Consider the following 17,521-nt stretch of genomic DNA (forward strand, 5'->3'; position numbering starts at 1 on the left):
TCATAACGGCCACTTAGGCTCTTATATAGATACTAGAGGCCCGGTGCACGAAATTTGTGCACTGGGGTAGAGGGGGGAAGGGGGCCCTCAGTCTGGCCTTCACCCTCTCCAATCTGAGACCCCTCAGGGAATGTCCAACTACCTGTTTGTGCCCACACTTTTAACAGATAACAGCTCCATTGTTGTTTCTTTCTTATGCTTAAAACCATTGGAATTAGTAGGTATTCAAAGTGTGTATACATTTTGGGGGGACACCCTGTATATCTCTAGTCAGCGGTGAAAGAAACCAACAGCAGATTTGGAAACCCCAGACAGGGAACCTTGCTTACTCCCCACATGTCTTCCCACTCCACTTTCCACCTTTGTGAGCAGCAGGAGAATCAACGTTTTCTCTCATTAATTCGGAAAAGCACGTCCTGTCACCTGCTGCCCGGCAGGAGTGTGCTAGGCCCCCAAGCAAGCGAGGCTCAGTCACATTCCTTCTCTACAGTAGCCCCGACTATCCCACTGTTTCACTGAGAGGACGGAATCTCTCTGTCTGGGTTCTTGATCTTGAGCACTGACCGAAGGCACCTCAGAGAGGGCTGCCCGCGCCCACCAGGTGTGTCTATCTGCACCTGCTCCTGCCTCAGCACCTGCATTAACCCCCCAGAGGTGATCTTGTCACTGCACTGGCCTCCGTGGGAACAGGGCATCACCACTCTGCCCTCTTACTATCATCTCACAGGAGCCCACCCTCAGCACCCAGAACACCCAGACACTCTCCAAAGGACGTGAGCGCATCAGAGGGGATGTGTGCACATCCTGTGGGGGTGTTAGGCATGCTGGGTTGATGGAAGTGCGGTGGAGAGGCGGGGGGAACTTGTGCACCCCTTGGTTTGCAACTGTTGCAGGCATGGGAGGGTGACAGTGTGCTGGGGGATGTTCGCATGCCAGGGGGGGATGTGTACACCGGAGGCCTCTGGCTTTGCAGATCTGCAAACCCCCTTGGTGCAGCCAAGAGGACGTCAGTCTGGCCCACCACGATGGCTGTCCCTGTGATCCTGCACCTTCTGGGCCAGGAGGCAGATCTGGCGCAGCCACTCCTGGGCACTGATGGCCTGCAGGCTATACTTCAGCTCAGCCTGCAGGCTCCGCTTGGCCCGCTCACAGCTGTCACCACCACCATGTGGGGAGTACAGGCCACCCTCCACTGGCCTGCCTCCCCTGTCCAGAGGCTCTCTGTGCTGCTCACCTGCACAGAGTGACTGAGGCTGGGCAGAAGCCAGGTGTCCTGCCCTGCCCAACCCCGGCTGATCCGCCCCTATGAGAGCTACCTCCCCACCGTGAAGAGTCACGGATCAAATTGCCACCTTGTAAAAATTAAAAACACCCCACAAGAACATACAATGGAGCCAAGACAGTCTCTTCAATAAATGGTGTTGGGAAAATTGGACAGATATATGCAAGAAAATGAAACTAGACCACCAACTTACACCATACACAAGAATAAACTCAAAATGGATAAAGGACTTAAATGTATGACAGGAAACCATAAAAATTCTAGAAGAATCCAAAGGCAACAAAATCTCAGACATATGCCAAAGCAATTTCTTCACTGATACAGCTCCTAGGGCAGTTGAAACTAAAGAGAAAATGAACAAATGGGACTACATCAAAATAAAAAGCTTCTGCACAGCAAAAGAAACCATCAACAAAACAACAAGAAAACCCACTGCGTGGGAAAACATATTTGCCAACGTCATATCTGATAAGGGCTTAATCTCCAAAATTTATAGGGAACTCATACAACTTAACAAAAAGAAGATAAACAATCCAATCAAAAAATGGGCAAAGGCCCTAAATAGACACCTTTCAAAAGAGGACATTCAGAAAGCCAAGAGACATATGAAAACATGCTCAAAGTCACTAATCATCCGAGAGATGCAAATCAAAACAACAATGAGGTACCATCTCACACCTGTCAGAATGGCCATCATCAACAAATCAACAAACGACAAGTGCTGGAGAGGATGTGGAGAAAAAGGAACACTTGTGCACTGCTGGTGGGAATGCAGACTGGTGCAGCCACTATGGAAGACAGTATGGAGTTTCCTCAAAAAGCTGGAAATGGAACTCCCATTTGACCCTGTGATCCCACTTTTAGGAATATATCCCAAGAAACCAGAAACACCAATCAGAAAGGATATGTGCACCCATATGTTCATAGCAGCACAATTCACCATAGCTAAGATCTGGAAACAGCCTAAGTGCCCATCAGTAGATGAATGGATTAGAAAACTGTGGTACATCTACACGATGGAATACTACGCTGCTGTAAAAAAGAAGGAACTCTTACCATTTGCAACAGCATGGATGGAACTGGAGAGCATTATGCTAAGTGAAATAAGCCAGTCAATGAAGGAAAAATACCACATGATCTCACTCATTCATGGATAATAAAGACCATTACAAACTTTTGAACAATAATAGATACAGAGACAAAGCTGCCTCAAACTGATTGTCAAACTGCAGTGGGAAGGCCAGAGAGGGTTGGCGGGCAGAAGGGAGGGGAGTAAGAGATCAACCGAAGGACTTGTATGCATGCATATAAGCATAACTAATGGACATAAGACACTGGGGGGTAAGGGAGGGCAGGGGATTGTCAAGGGCGGGGGGGTGGGGGAAGGACACATATGTAATACCCTTTGTAATACTTATTATAATATTTTTTTAAAAAGAATAAAAATAAAAAATAAAAAAACACCCCACATTAGAAACCACAGGTTTAGAGTCAAGGTAACAATTTTCGTTTCTTACAAAATCTCTGCATTCCCACAGCTGTGCTATTTAGTGAGAAATATATCAGAGATGGGATGCATCCAGCTTTAAATAGCAAGTTTTGGCAGTGTCCAGATAGGAATTATTGGTTTTAAAATATTCTTTGTTATTTTCCCCCATTGAGGTGGGTTGCCATCTTGTTACAGTGAGTCATAAACTAAGTAGTTAAAGGAGACCAAAGTGACTTTCAGAGTAGCTGCCTTTGGAGCAGGCAGCAGGCTGGATAGAGGTGGGTGTCAGGGAAGGCTTCACTTACGGACTTGTGCAGGGAGCACCCAGATGGTTAATTTGACTGTTAATTTTAACAACATGTTAACAATATCTGTGATGACAAGGCCACTGCCACAGCCCCGGCAGGACAGAGCAATGATTTTTTTATTTTTAATGTATTTTTATTCATCTCAGTGAGGAAGGGAGAGGGAGAGAGAGATAGAAACAGCAATGATGAGAGAGAATCATTGATTGGCTGCCTTCTACATTCCCCCCACTGGGGAATGAGTCTGCAACCCAGGCATTTTCCCTCACCCTAAATTTAACCATGACTTCCTGGTTCATAAGTACCGTACCAGCTCAAATATTGAACTACGTATGCTCCAAGTGCCAGAACAGCAAGAACAACCCTGGCTGTTTTGGAGCAGTGGTCACAGCATTAGCCCAGGGTTTGATTCCCAGTAAAGGTCAAGCAAGTTGATTGAAGATTTGATCCCCTTCCCTGGTCTGGGAATGTAAGGGAGGCAACCAATGCATGTGTCTGTCTCAGGTCTATGTTTTTCTCTTGCTGTCTATCTCTTTCTTTCTCAGTCTCTCTCTGCCTATGTCCTACCCTCCACTCTTTAAAAAAATCTATGGAAAAAATATCCTAAGGTGAGAATTAAAATGATAATAATAAAATTATAGCAACAAATAAAGCACTTCCTACATAACAGAACATAGTTAAAATGTTTGCAAGTAAACACAATAAAATATTTCCAAGGTTTTGGATATTTGCTATAGCCACTGGCACTAGCTAATGAAATAATCCATTCTATCTGTAGGATAATAAATAGAAATCCTTTTTTCTTTTTCTTTTTTTAAATCCTCACCCAAGGACATTTTTCCATTGATATTTAGAGAGTTGATGGCAGGGGAGAGACAGAGAGAAACATCAATGTGAGAGAGACACATACTTCGGTTGTCTCCTTCTGGGGCCCTGAACAAGGCCCAGGATCCAGCCTTCAACCAAGGCACAGGCCCTTGACTTGAATTGAACCAAAGACACTTCAGTCCGCAGTCCTACATTCAAGCCACAGAGCCTGACAAGTTAGAGAGAAAAATAAAAGTTCTTGATGGCCAAAATCTATAATAATAAAAACATAATATGCTAATTAGACCAGATGTCCTTCCAGACAACCTTCCAGAAAAAAGCCAGGGCTGCCACGGAAGCCTGGGTCTTGGGTGCCAAAGGGAAGCCAGTGCTGGCAGCCGGGGGAATGAAGGCCTACTCTTGCAGAATTTCGTGCATCGGGCCTCTAGTGTAAATATAAAGGCAGCCTGTGATATAAAGGGTTACTTTCTTGGGAAATGGGTGACTTGATGATATTATGTTGGTAGAGGAATATTTAGGGAAATTAGTAAAGATGTTAAGTTAATCCTTTTTCCTCTTAGAGAACAGCTCTCCAAAGACCTCTCAAATCCTATCACCTGGAAAAAATGGGCGTGGTCTTCAAAGAGTCAATATAAGGAGCCAAAGTCACTGTTTCCAGAACACAAGGAGTGTGCTTGTAGCTTACCTGGTTGGGGAGACTTCTGAGAGCCACTGCCACCATGCTTGGAAGGCTTGATCCCTGAGCTGACCTCTTTGTATTAATACTTCTTGAGCAAGCATTGGTGAGTTTTTATTAATCAACAAACAGGTTGTTTCTATAAGATCACACTGATTCCATTACTGTTTTTTTCAGTATGTGCTTTGGTAATTAATATGATGACTAATTTTAGTTCTCTTATTTTATACTAGAGGCCCGTGCATGAAATTCGTACAGGAGTAGGGTCCCTAGGCCTGGCCAGTGATCAGGGCCAATGTGTGGGGTGACCAGTGGGGTGATTGGGAGGCCCCCACTGGCACCTGCCTTGGCTGGCCTGGCACCGCCTGCTCACTGGCCCCGCTCCTCCCGCTACTTCCAGTCGCCTCCCTCTGTGGGGTGAACATTGGAGCAATCTGGGGACCCTCGCTGGCACTCGCTTTGGCTGGCCTGGGGCCTGCTGGCTGGGGGCAAGTCATGCATTGATCATCTGCCCCCTGGTGGTCAGTGCACATCATAGTGACCAGTCATTCCACTGATGATTCCCCCCTTCAGTCAATTTGCATATTAGGCTTTTATTATATAGAATAATCCTTAGTTGTTCCTAGGACTCAGAAAGTAGTCCAGATTATCTTGTAGTTTTCTACATGGTTGTGTATTCAAAAAAATGTTCAAGAGTATTTGAATCTATATATAGTAAACTTTACAGCCTACTCTAAACATGGTGAATACCTGTATACACAAAAGAGATGCTATTCTATAATACCTAGCCAGATAAGCATTCAGTGATTTGAGAAAATATTGTTACATGTTTCAATATTTCACTTTGAAGTGAAGTAAATGTTTCTTAAGAAACATGCATTTTCTGACTTAAATTTAAAATTCAGAACAGTTCAGTGCTCTGTCCACATACCCTTTAATCCTACTATATCATCTTTAGCAATATTTCTAATAGAATTTCCTACAAACAAAAATATACACAAAAGATGTATTTTGTAGCATTTTCAGTAGCTGAATAAATAAATGAATGAGAAATAAATATTCTGAAATATGGGGTGTCATTTAAGATATGTACTACATATTATTAGTCTGTTATTCAACTAACTATACTGTATACTTACTCATTTAGTCTATGTTATCTTGTATGTTTTTAAATAATGGGTTTTCTTAATATTCTAAAACAAATATTTGGTTCCACATGAAAAATGCTGCCTTACTTTTTATTCTAAATTTAAATTATATGTTTACCAAAGTAAACATAAAAACTCACTGATATCAGTCAAGATCACAGTGAGTGACCTTAGAGGCTAAACTTTCAATTTATTGCTAATGTAATCAGAAATATTTATTAATATTATCAACACATTGAGTTAGAGAAGATACAACCAGGGCATTCACTCTGTGGATGGTCCTACATGGTAAACCTAGAATGGAACAAGGAGACCTGTTCTTATATTTCTTAAATTTAATGTCATATCAACTTGATTAGGCAGAACTAAAAGGACAGAAAGGAGAGCAGCAACCTTTTTTTAAGTTAATATACATATGCCTTGCCTAGTTATTCAATCAAAGGCTAATCTACTTGGTGCTGTGAGGAGATTTGCAGTTGTAAGTAAAATCCCTTGTTTTGACTGAAAGCTAAAGAAATTAGAAAGTGGTCATGACTTCATTAGTGGAAGTCTTTTAAAGAAAGGCTTAGCCTTGGCGGTCATGAATTCAAGGCTAATAAATAAACAATATATATTAACTAAGATGTCTTTAAATAGAGACACACATAAAACAAAATGATGTACTAACTCATGGAAGGAGAAGCTATGACCAGAGTCTGGAAGGAGTCTATAACTGCATTTTTGGCAGGAACAGTGCTTCAGTACTTGCTAGTAGAGTGTTTGTGTCTCTTTATAGCACATAAATGGAACTTACTATGTGTGTAATATCTGTCACTTTAAAAAGAAAGTACAGACAGTCCTCGGGTTATGTCGGACTTAACGTGTGTTGTTTTGTGGTTACACCTCCATCTCCCATTTATTTATATTAAAAAAAGTTCCGGGAGAAACCAAGATGGTGGCATAGGTAAACACCGGAGTTTGCTGCCTCGAACAACCACTTCAAAAATACAACTAAAAGACGGAATGGACATCATCCAGAACCACAGGACGGCTGGCTGAGTGGAAGTTCTACAACTAGGAGGAAAGAGAAAAGCATACCATGACTCAGAGGAGGCACAGTGCTGAAGAAAAATATTAAGGTGCGGAGTGCATGTGGAGCGGGCTAGCGGCTGAGGGCACGGTTGTCATTTTCAATCGGGAGGGGGTCTCAGGCTATGAGCTCCAGATCCCGGCAAGTCTCTAAGGACCCACACTCATACGGGAGAAGTGGGACTGTCTGGCATCGCTCAGAACCCTAGGGCAGCTTTCTCTCCGTGGGGCTTGCAGCGACTACTGGGACACTGAGAAGCAGAGCCTCTGAGGGCAAGACTGAGAGCAGCCATAATTGCTAACCCCGCCCTGTTGATCCCATGGGACCCGCCCCGCCCAAGCCCTGCAGGGAGGCTTTTGCTGGATAGCCTCAGGCAAAGGCTAGATTAGCACCTCCCTAGAGATCCAGGAGCCAGGAAGCCCAGAGGTCAGAGTGGGACCATCCAGTTTGCAGCTCCGTGGAACCATAAAAGACACACTCAGGGGGCAGACTCAGAGAGCACCAAAGCCCCACTGAAGCAAGTCTAGCCCCAGAGGGGTGTCTCCAGCACAGAAGTTCTCCCACTGCAGACACAGCTGATTCTCACAGCCAACTGGCCTGGAGGTCAATTCCTCCCAGTGATAACTACAAAAATCAAGGCTTAACCACAACAAGACTGTGCACAAAGCCCACAAGGGGGTGTACCAAGAGTGTCTACCTCAGGTAATTGGGACACTTAGCACAGAAAGGCACTCTATCACAGCGAAGCATAAAAAATGCCGAGACATAGAAACAGGACACAAATGACAGAATTGGAGGAAAGCAAACTGTTGGATATAGAGTTCAAAACCACACTTTTAAGGTCTTTAAAGAACTGTCTAGAAGCTGCTGATAAATTGAGTAAGGCCTCGAAAAGACTGGTGAGACCGCCGATAAATGTAGTGAGATCTTCAAGAAGACTGGTGAGACTGCCGATAAATGTAGTGAGATCCTCAAGAAATCTAATGAGACCCTCGATGTTGTGATAAAGGACTAACTAGAAATTAAGCATACACTGACTGAAATAAAGAATATTATACAGACTCCCAACAACAGACCAGAGGGTCGCAAGAATCAAGTCAAAGATTTGAAATATGAAGAAGCAAAAAACACCCAACCGTTAAAGCAAAATGAAAAAAGAATCCAAAAATACGAAGATAGTGTAAGGAGCCTCTGGGACAGCTTCAAGCATACCAACATCCAAATTATAGGGGTGCCAGAAGATGAGAGAGAGCAAGATATTGAAAACCTATTTGAAGAAATAATGACAGAAAACTTCCCCTACCTGGTGAAAGAAATAGACTTACAAGTCCAGGAAGCGCAGAGAACCCCAAACAAAAGGAATCCAAAGAGGACCACACCAAGACACATCATAATTAAAATGCCAAGAGCAAACACAAAGAGAGAATCCTAAAAGCAGCAAGAGAGAGAAAATCAGTTACCTACAAGGGAGTACCCATATGACTGTCCACTGATTTCTCAACAGAAACTTTGCAGGCAAGAAATATTCAAAGTGATGAGTACCAAGAACCTACAACCAAGATTACTTTATCCAGCAAAGCTATCATTCAGAATTGAAGGTCAGATAAAGAGCTTCACAGATAAGGAAAAGCTAAAGGAGCTCATCACCACCAAACCAGTATTATATGAAATGCTGAAAGGTATCCTTTAAGAAGAGGAAGAAGAAGAAAAAGGTAAAGACACAAATTATGAACAACAAATACACATCTATCAACAAGTGAATCTAAAAATCAAGTGAATAAATAATCTGATGAACAGTATAAACTGGTGATTGTAATAGAATCAGGGACATAGAAAGGGAATGGACTGACTATTCTTGGGGGGGGGGGAAGGGGTGTGGGGGTGAGGGAAGAGATTGGACAATAATCGTGCACCTATGGATGAGGACAGTGGGTGGGGAGTGAGGGCGGAAGGGGGGTGGGAACTGGGTGGAGGGGAGTTATGGTGGGAAAAAAGAGTAACTAATGTAATAATCTGAACAATAAAGATTTAATTAAAAATAAAAAATTAAAAAAATAACTAAATAATAAAAAAATAATTAATTAATTAATTAATAAATAAAGTTCCGTCATTTCAACGTATGTATATATCTGCTTTATGTTTATTATTTACCACAAGTAAAGGTCAGGAATTGTCATCTTTCTTTTAAATTGTTTTTACTGTTTCACTTCATTATTGTTGTGTACGTGCTCCATGTGAGTGATGTAGGTGCTTATGTAGGGAGGTTCCGACTTATGGCGAAAATCGCCTTACATCGTGCCGTAGGAACGGATCGCCCACGTAACCCTAGGACCTACTGTAATTTGTTTTTAGAATACAATGAAGATTCTATACTTACAGATAATAAAAGTAATAGATTACTGAATAGAAATATGAACAATTTTTTGAAGAGCTTATTTATGGCAAACAAACTTAAAGAGAAAATAAACAGGAAAAGATGCTAGCTCTAATTACCAATGGGGAGAAAGTAATTATATTCAAAGAGTTATTTTTTACACATGAGATTGACTAAATTTTTGTAAATGTTATGAGTCTTCAAGTATTAGATAATTCATGATTTCTTTTAAGTTTGGAAAGGGAAAGTATTGGGATTTTTAGGGAGTGTTCCCTGTGGGTCTACTCCAGAGAATATCCTGTGATCCAAGGGTGAGCAAACTTTTTGACTCGAGGGCCACAATGGGTTCTTAAACTGGACCAGAGGGCCAGAACAAAAGCATGGATGGAGTGTTTGTGTGAACTAATATAAATTCAAAGTTAAAATCATTACATAAAAGGGTACGGTCTTTTTTTTTTTTTTTTTTTTAGTTTTATTCATTTCAAACGGGCCGGATCCGGCCTGAGGGCCTTAGTTTGCCCAGGGCTGGGTTAGACTGTAGTGGGGAGGGGATCTTTTTTCTGCCAAGGGCCATTTGCATATTAATACCATCATTTGAGGGCCATAAAAAATGAACTGAAATTATTAACAATTAGCCTGCTACATTTGGTCAAACATTTAAGTTATCCCTAAAGCCTTGGGAGGGCCAGACCAAATGATTTTGGGGGCCTTATATGGACCTCAGGCAGGACTTCCCCACCTCTGCATTACAGGATTGCTTTAAGAAAAGTCCTACCACTCACAAAAAAACCTCAATACATATTATTAAATGAATCTTAGGTAATTGTTGAGTATCTATCTACTATGATAGCATTTATGTTTTAGTTCAGAGAGGAAGGGAGAGGGAGAGAAAGATAGAAACATCAATGTTGAGAGAGAATCATTGATTGGCTGCCTCCTGGATGCCCCCCCACAGGGATTGATCCTGCAACCCAGACATGTGCCCTCATTGGGACTCAAACAATGACCTCCTGGTTCATAAGTCGATGCTAAACCACTGATTTATGATCCACGCTCTAGAGCAGCGATTTTAGAGCAAGTGTGTAATATTTATAATCTCAGGGCAAGAGATTGATTCCAGGTCTGGGCACATACCCAGGGTTCGGGTTCTATCCCTGATTAGAGTGATTGCGGGTGGCAATCCATCAATGATTCTCTCACACATAGATCTCTCTCTCTCTCTCTTTCTCTCCTTCTCTCTAAAATCAATAAACATGCTCTTTGATGAGGATTTATTTAGAAGAGTAGTGGTCAAGGTATTCTTACATTAAAATATAAAAAACAACCCTGGCTGTTTTGTACAGTTGTTATAGCATCTAACTGAATGATACAAATTAAACATAAAAACACATTGATATAAGTCAAGAAAACAGCAAGTAAATTTCAATTTATTGCTAATATAATCAGAAATATTTATTAACATTATCAACACATTGAGTTAGAGAAGATACAACCAGGGCATTCACTCTGTGGATGGTCCTACATGGTAAACCTAGAATGGAACAAGGAGACCTGTTCTTATATTTCTTAAATTTAATGTCATATCAACTTGATTAGGCAGAACTAAAAGGACAGTAAGGAGAGCAGCAACCTGTTTCTTTTTGTTTTGTTTTGTTTTGTTGTTTTTTAACATACATACCCCTTGCCTAGTTATTCAATCAAAGGCTAATCTACTTGGTGCTGTGAGGAGATTTGCAGTTGTAAATAAAGTCCCTTACCTTGACTGTGAGTTAAAGAAATTGGAAAGTGGTCCTGACTTTATCAGTGGAAGTCCTTTAAGGAAAGGCTTAGACAATCCTTGAACAACACTCCAATCATCAAATGGGTCTGTATTGCTCCAAAAACCTCTCACTGACAGTGGCAACTGCTTTGTCTCATGACCATTGGGTCCCAGCCTGCTGGAGATTTCTCTTCCTGACTTACTCTACCACAGATCTCACACTTGCTTAACTAGCCCTTATGATCGTGTAAGTCAGTTCTTGTAATAAATCTGTACATGGATCTCTTCATATGTGCATCTATATTACTGGTTCTGCCTCTGTGGTTGAGCCTTGACTGACAGCACTGATAGATCTTTCTTCATTGCTTGGCAATCTTGACCATAAATCTTGTGGTCCATCCGAAAAGAATTCTTCTCTCAGAAAATACTAGCATTAGGCCCTGCCCAGTGTGGTTCGGTTAGTTAAGCATCATTCCATGCACCAAAAGGTTGCTGGCTCCATTCACAAATGTGCTCGGGTTTCTGGCTCAATACCAGGTAGGGGGTATGCAAGAGCCAGCCAAGAGATGTTTCTCTCTCTACCTCTCTGCCTTCCTCTCTTTCTGAAAATCAATTAAAAAAACACACACATATTTTTTAAAAAGAAAATATTAGATAGTCCCCCCCCAAATTTCCTTCCTTTGTTTCAGTTCCATAAAAAAACACATAGATATAGCATACCAGGAAAAATAGAGTCAGTCCTTCCTCTTTATTTTCAGATTCTGTATATGCAAATTTGCATATTCACTAAATTTATTTGTAATTCTAAAAGTAATTTTCATGGTGTTTTCCTTGCCATTCATAGACTTGCTCTGAGGAGGAGAAATTTGATTCCTGTCAGTTGAATGTTCCAAGCAGAGTTTGAATAAGGAGAAGCTCAAACAGTAAGTAAGTGTCTTTACCATGGTATAATATACCTGTTTTTTGGTATTTTGGTGCAACTTGTTGGTGACTTTGCTGTTTAAAACTGCCCTCATCTGCTGGAAGCAGGTCCATCCTTGCTGCTTGACACAGTTGCTGCAGGGAAAGAAACATCTACACAGCATATGTTTCAAGGGACCTGGCATACATGGCATACTGTTCTTAATATGTTTGCTTCCCTTCTTGACGCTATGTGTTTTAACCAAGGTGACATCTCCTAGAAAGGTTGTTTCCCCAGGTAGGGATTTTTCCCTGAAGTTAGGGAGGGAATAAAATCCCTTAACTAAGTGCCAGGCGGGTAGTTAATCACTTTAACTACAAACAATCACGCTTAAGCTACATAATATTTACTCCCTGGAATGGAGATAAGAAATGCCCTAACCTTTAGAATAGAAATTGACAGGATTAAAATCAACTGGTATAAATACAGATGTAACAAGACAATAGAAGACAGAACCTGGTGACAGAACCTGGCTGGAGAACCTAGCGAGAGAACATGGCTAGAGAGCCTGGACAGAACCTGGAGACAGAACTTGGCTGGAGAACCTAGACAGAACTTGGGCTGGAGATCCTGGCTAGAGACCCTGGCTAGGCTGCTGATCAACTGAACGCTGTCTTCCTGTCATTCCTTCTTCGCCGACTCCATCCACACCTTTGGGAAGCCCTGGACCTACTGGGGTTGGACCCCAACAGGTAAGAGTTCTTTCTATTGTACAGCAGCATAGTATGCCATTGTGTAGATGTACCAGAGTTTTCTAATCCACTCATCTGCTGATGGCCACTTAGGCTGTTTCCCAATCTTAGCTATTATAAATTGTGTTGCTATAAACATAGGAGGGCATATGTCCTTTCTGATTGGTGTTTCTGATTTCTTGAGATATATTCCTAGCAGTGGGATTACTGAGTCACATGGGAGTGCCATTTTTAATTTTTTGAGAAAACTATAAAAATTTTCCACAGTGGCTGCACCAGTCTGCATTCCCACAGCAGTGCACCAGGGTTCTTTTTTCTCCACTTGTCATTTGTTGAATTGTTGATGATAGCGATTCTGACATGTGTGAGATGGTACCTCATTGTCATTTTGATTTGCATCTCTCATATGATTAGTGACTTTGAGCATGTTTTCATATGTCTCTTGGCTTTCTGTATGTCCACTTTTGAAAAGTGTCTATTTAGGTCCTTTGCCCATATTGTGATTGGGTTATCTTCCTTTTGTTAAGTCATATGAGTTCCCTATAAATTTTGGAGACTAAACCCTTATAAGATATAACATTGGCAAATATTTTCTCCCATGCTTTTTATTTTTTTTTTTTTTTTTATTTTTCATTTTTAAAAAATATTTTTTAATTAAATCTTTATTGTTCAGATTATTACAGTTGTACCTCTTTTTTCCCCCCATAGCTCCCCTCCACCCGGTTCCCCTCCCACCTTCCGCCCTCACCCCCCCCACCACTGTCCTCATTCATAGGTGCACGATTTTTGTCCAGTCTCTTCCCGCATCCCACACACCCCTTCCCCCGCCCCAAGAAGTCAGTCCACTCCCTTTCTATGCCCCTGATTCTATTATAATCACCAGTTTATTGTGTTCTTCAGATTATTTATTCACTTGATTTTTAGATTTACTTGTTGATAGATGGGTATTTGTTGTTCATAGTTTGTATCTTTACCTTTTTCTTCTTCTTCCTCTTCTTAAAAGATACCTTTCAGCCTTTCATATAATACTGGTTTGGTGGTGATGAACTCCTTTAGCTTTTTCTTATCTGTGAAGCTCTTTATCTGGCCTTCAATTCTGAATGATAGCTTTGCTGGATAAAGTAATCTTGGTTGTAGGTTCTTGGTATTCATCACTTTGAATATTTCTTGCCACTCCCTTCTGGCCTGCAAAGTTTCTGTTGAGAAATCAGCTGACAGTTGTATGGGTACTCCCTTGTAGGTAACTGACTGTCTTTCTCTTGCTGCTTTTAAGATTCTCTCTTTGGCCTTTACTCTTGGCATTTTAATTATGATGTGTTTTGGTGTGGTCCTCTTTGGATTCCTTTTGTTTGGGGTTCTCTGCGCTTCCTGGACTTGTAAGTCTATTTCTTTCACCAGGTAGGGGAAGTTTTCAGTCATTATTTCTTCAAATAGGTTTTCAATATCTTGCTCTCTCTCTTCTTCTGGCACCCCTATAATTCTGATGTTGGTACGCTTGAAGCTGTCCCAGAGGCTCCTTACACTATCTTCGTATTTTTGGATTCTTTTTTCATTTTGCTTTAACGGTTGGGTGTTTTTTGCTTCTTCGTATTTCAAATCTTTTTTTTTTTTCAATATATTTTATTGATTTTTTACAGAGAGGAAGGGAGAGAGATAGAGAGTTAGAAACATCGATGAGAGAGAAACATCAATCAGCTACCTCCTGCACATCTCCCACTGGGGATGTGCCCACAACCAAGGTACATGCCCTTGACCGGAATCGAACCTGGGACCTTTCAGTTCGCAGGCTGACGCTCTATCCACTGAGCTAAACTGGTTTCGGCGTATTTCAAATCTTTGACTTGATTTTTTCGATCCTATAGTCTGCTGTTGGGAGTCTGTATAATATTCTTTATTTCAGTCAGTGTGTGCTTAATTTCTAGTTGGTCCTTTATCACAACATCGAGGGTCTCACTAGATTTCTTGAGGGTCTCATTAAGTTTATCAGCGGTTTCTAGAAAATTCTTGAAAAACCTTAAAAGTGTGGTTTTGAACTCTATATCCAGTAGTTTGCTTTCCTCCATTTCTGTCATTTGTGTCCTGTTTCTTTGTCTCAGCATTTTTTTATGCGTCGCTGTGTTGATAGAGTGGCTTTCTGTGCTAAGTGTTCTTCAGGGCCCAGTGGCTCAGCCTCCCCAATTACCTGAGGTGGACACTCTTGGTGCACCCCTTTGTGGGCTTTGTGCACAGTCTTGTTGTAGTTAAGCCTTGATTGTTATAGGTATCACTGGGAGAAATTGACCTCTAGGCCAATTGGCTGTGAGAATCAGCTGAGTCTACGGTGGGAGAACTTCTGTGCTGAAGCCACCCTTATGGGGCAAGACTTGCTTCAGTGGGGCTTTGGTGCTCACTGAGTCTGCCCCCTGAGTTGTCCCTTATGGATCTGAGGAGTTGTAATTGGATGGTCCCACTCTGACCACTGGGTACACTGGCTCTTGGATCTAAGGAGGTGCTAATCTAGCCTCTGCCTGAGGCTACCCAGCAGAAGCCTGCTATAAAGAAATGCAAGTTGCCCTGGGGCCTTGGGGCAGCTGCAGTTTGTTAAGTAATTTTCAGATTACGAAGGGCCCGGCCTTTCATATGCAAAAGTCTCCCTGCACAGCTTGGGCGGGGCAGGGTCCCAGGGGATCAACAGGGCGGGCGGAGCGAGCAGTTTGGCTGCTCTCAGTCCTGCCCTCAGAGGCCCCGGCAATCGCTGTAAGCGCCTCCGAGAGAAAGCTGCCCTTGAGTTCCGACTGATGCCAGACAGTCCAGTTTCTCCCGTATGAGTCTGGGTCCCCAGAGACTCGCCTGGAACCGGAGCTTAGAGCTTGAGACTCCCTCCTGATTGAAAAAGACACCCGTGTCCTCAGCCGCCAGCCCTCTCTGCATGCACCTCCGCACCTTTGTATTTTACTTCCTCACCGCTCCTCCTCTGAGTCTCAGTACACTTTTCTCTTTCCTTCTAGTTGTAGAATTTCCACTCAGCCAGCCTTCCTGTGGTTCTGGATGATGTCCGTTCAGTCTTTTAGTTGTATTTTTGAAGTGGTTGTGTGAGGCAGCAATCTCCAGTGTTTACCTATGCCGCCATCTTGGTTTCTCCTAAACTGCAGTGGGCTCTCTTGTTGTTTTGTTGATGGTTTCTTTTGCTGTGCAAAAGCTTTTTATTTTGATATAGTCCCATTTGTTTATTTTCTCCTTAGTTTCAATTGTCCTAGGAGCTATATCGGTAAAAGATATTGCTATGACATATGTCTGCTATTTTGCTGCTTATAGACTGACTCTTCTAAGATTTTTTTTTTATGGTTTCCCATCTTATGTTTAAGTCCTTTATCAATTTTGAGGTTTTTTGTGTGTATGGTGTAAGTTGGTGGTCTAATTTCATTTTTTTGTGTGTGTGCATGTATCTGTCCAATTTTCCCAACACCATTTATTGAAGAGACTGTGTTGGTTCGATTGTATACTCTTGCCTCCTTTGTCAAATATTAATAGAGCATAGTGGCTTGGGTCGATTTCTGGGTTCTCTGTTCTGTTTCATTGGTCTATATGTCTGTTTTTGTGCCAGTACCAGGCAGTTTTGAGAATAGATGTTTGGTAATATAGCTTGATATCTGGTGTTACGATCCCTCCAACTTTGTTCTTCTTTTTCAGGATTGCTGCAGCTATGCAGGGTCTTTGAACTAGAGAATCTTAACATAGATTAATAGTAATACTTTTATTCATCCAGCAACTATTTAGAACAGGCAATGAGTAGAAGTCATACATCAATGAAAAATATGAGACTAAAATACTGTTGGTTTAAGATATATACACTGTATATGATTCCCTGAAATCACATTAGAGATAATCTAAATTCATATCAACTAGAGAATTATATATATTTTCACAAAATATACTTTTATTGATTTCAGAGCAGAAGGGAGAGGGAGAGAGATAGAGACATCAATTATGGGGAAAGAATCCATAGCTGCAGCTATTTCCCACATGCCCTCCACTGGGGATCAAGCTGACAACCTGTGCATGTGCCCAGCATCAAACCGTGACTTCCTGGTTTATAGATCAACACTCAACCACTGAGCCATGAAGGCAGGGTGAGAATGACAGTTTGATTTGAGATTATTGTCACTGTAATTTAAAACATATCTTTTAATCTGTAAACATTATTCAATACTGTGAATGATAATTTGAAAGCATTCTTACATTACAGTGGGACTTTGTTTCTCAAACTTAATTTGTTCTGGAAGGCGCTTTGAGAAGCAATTTGTTCAAAAACCGAATCACTTTTTTCTCATTAGAATTTTTCCCAGTGAGCCAAAATTGAATTAATCTGTTCCAGACCCCAAATGATTCCCTGTTTTAACCTTTCTTACATGCAGTACATGTCTAATGTACTGTGTACAAATAAGCAATTCTTTTCTTAAATTTATCAGACCACCCTGGACCAGCCTTAAAGGAATTTTTCCTGTATCATTGCCTAGAAATCCTATCAGCAGCTAAGTGGTTTTTGTTTATCCAATCAACAACAGCTGTTATACCTATTTGGTTGAATGTGATTGTTTTGTGAGCATTTTCACACCCTTAGCAACATTAACACTCTTTCCTTTTTTCTTTCTTTTTTTAAAAATATATTTTTATTTATTTCAGAGAGAGAGAGATGGAAACATCAATGATAAAAGAGAATCATTGATTAGCTGCCTCCTATATGCCCCTTCCAGTGATTGAGCCCAAAACCCTGGCATTTGCCCTTAACTGGTATGGAACCCAGACCTTTAGTCACAAGGCTGATGCTCTATCCACTGAGCCAAACCAGCCAGGGCAACATTAGCATTCTGGAAGGCCTCTCTATGTTTGAAGGTTGTGATAATTGTAGATTTTGGCCAGCAACAAAAGCATTCTCTCCTTTGTTTGTTGCCTGAGAGA

The sequence above is a fragment of the Myotis yumanensis genome, unplaced genomic scaffold (genome assembly GCF_028538775.1).
Source record: "Myotis yumanensis isolate MYYU_CA2020_CCGP unplaced genomic scaffold, mMyoYum1.0.hap1 SCAF_10, whole genome shotgun sequence".
In the NCBI taxonomy this organism is placed as follows: domain Eukaryota; kingdom Metazoa; phylum Chordata; class Mammalia; order Chiroptera; family Vespertilionidae; genus Myotis; species Myotis yumanensis.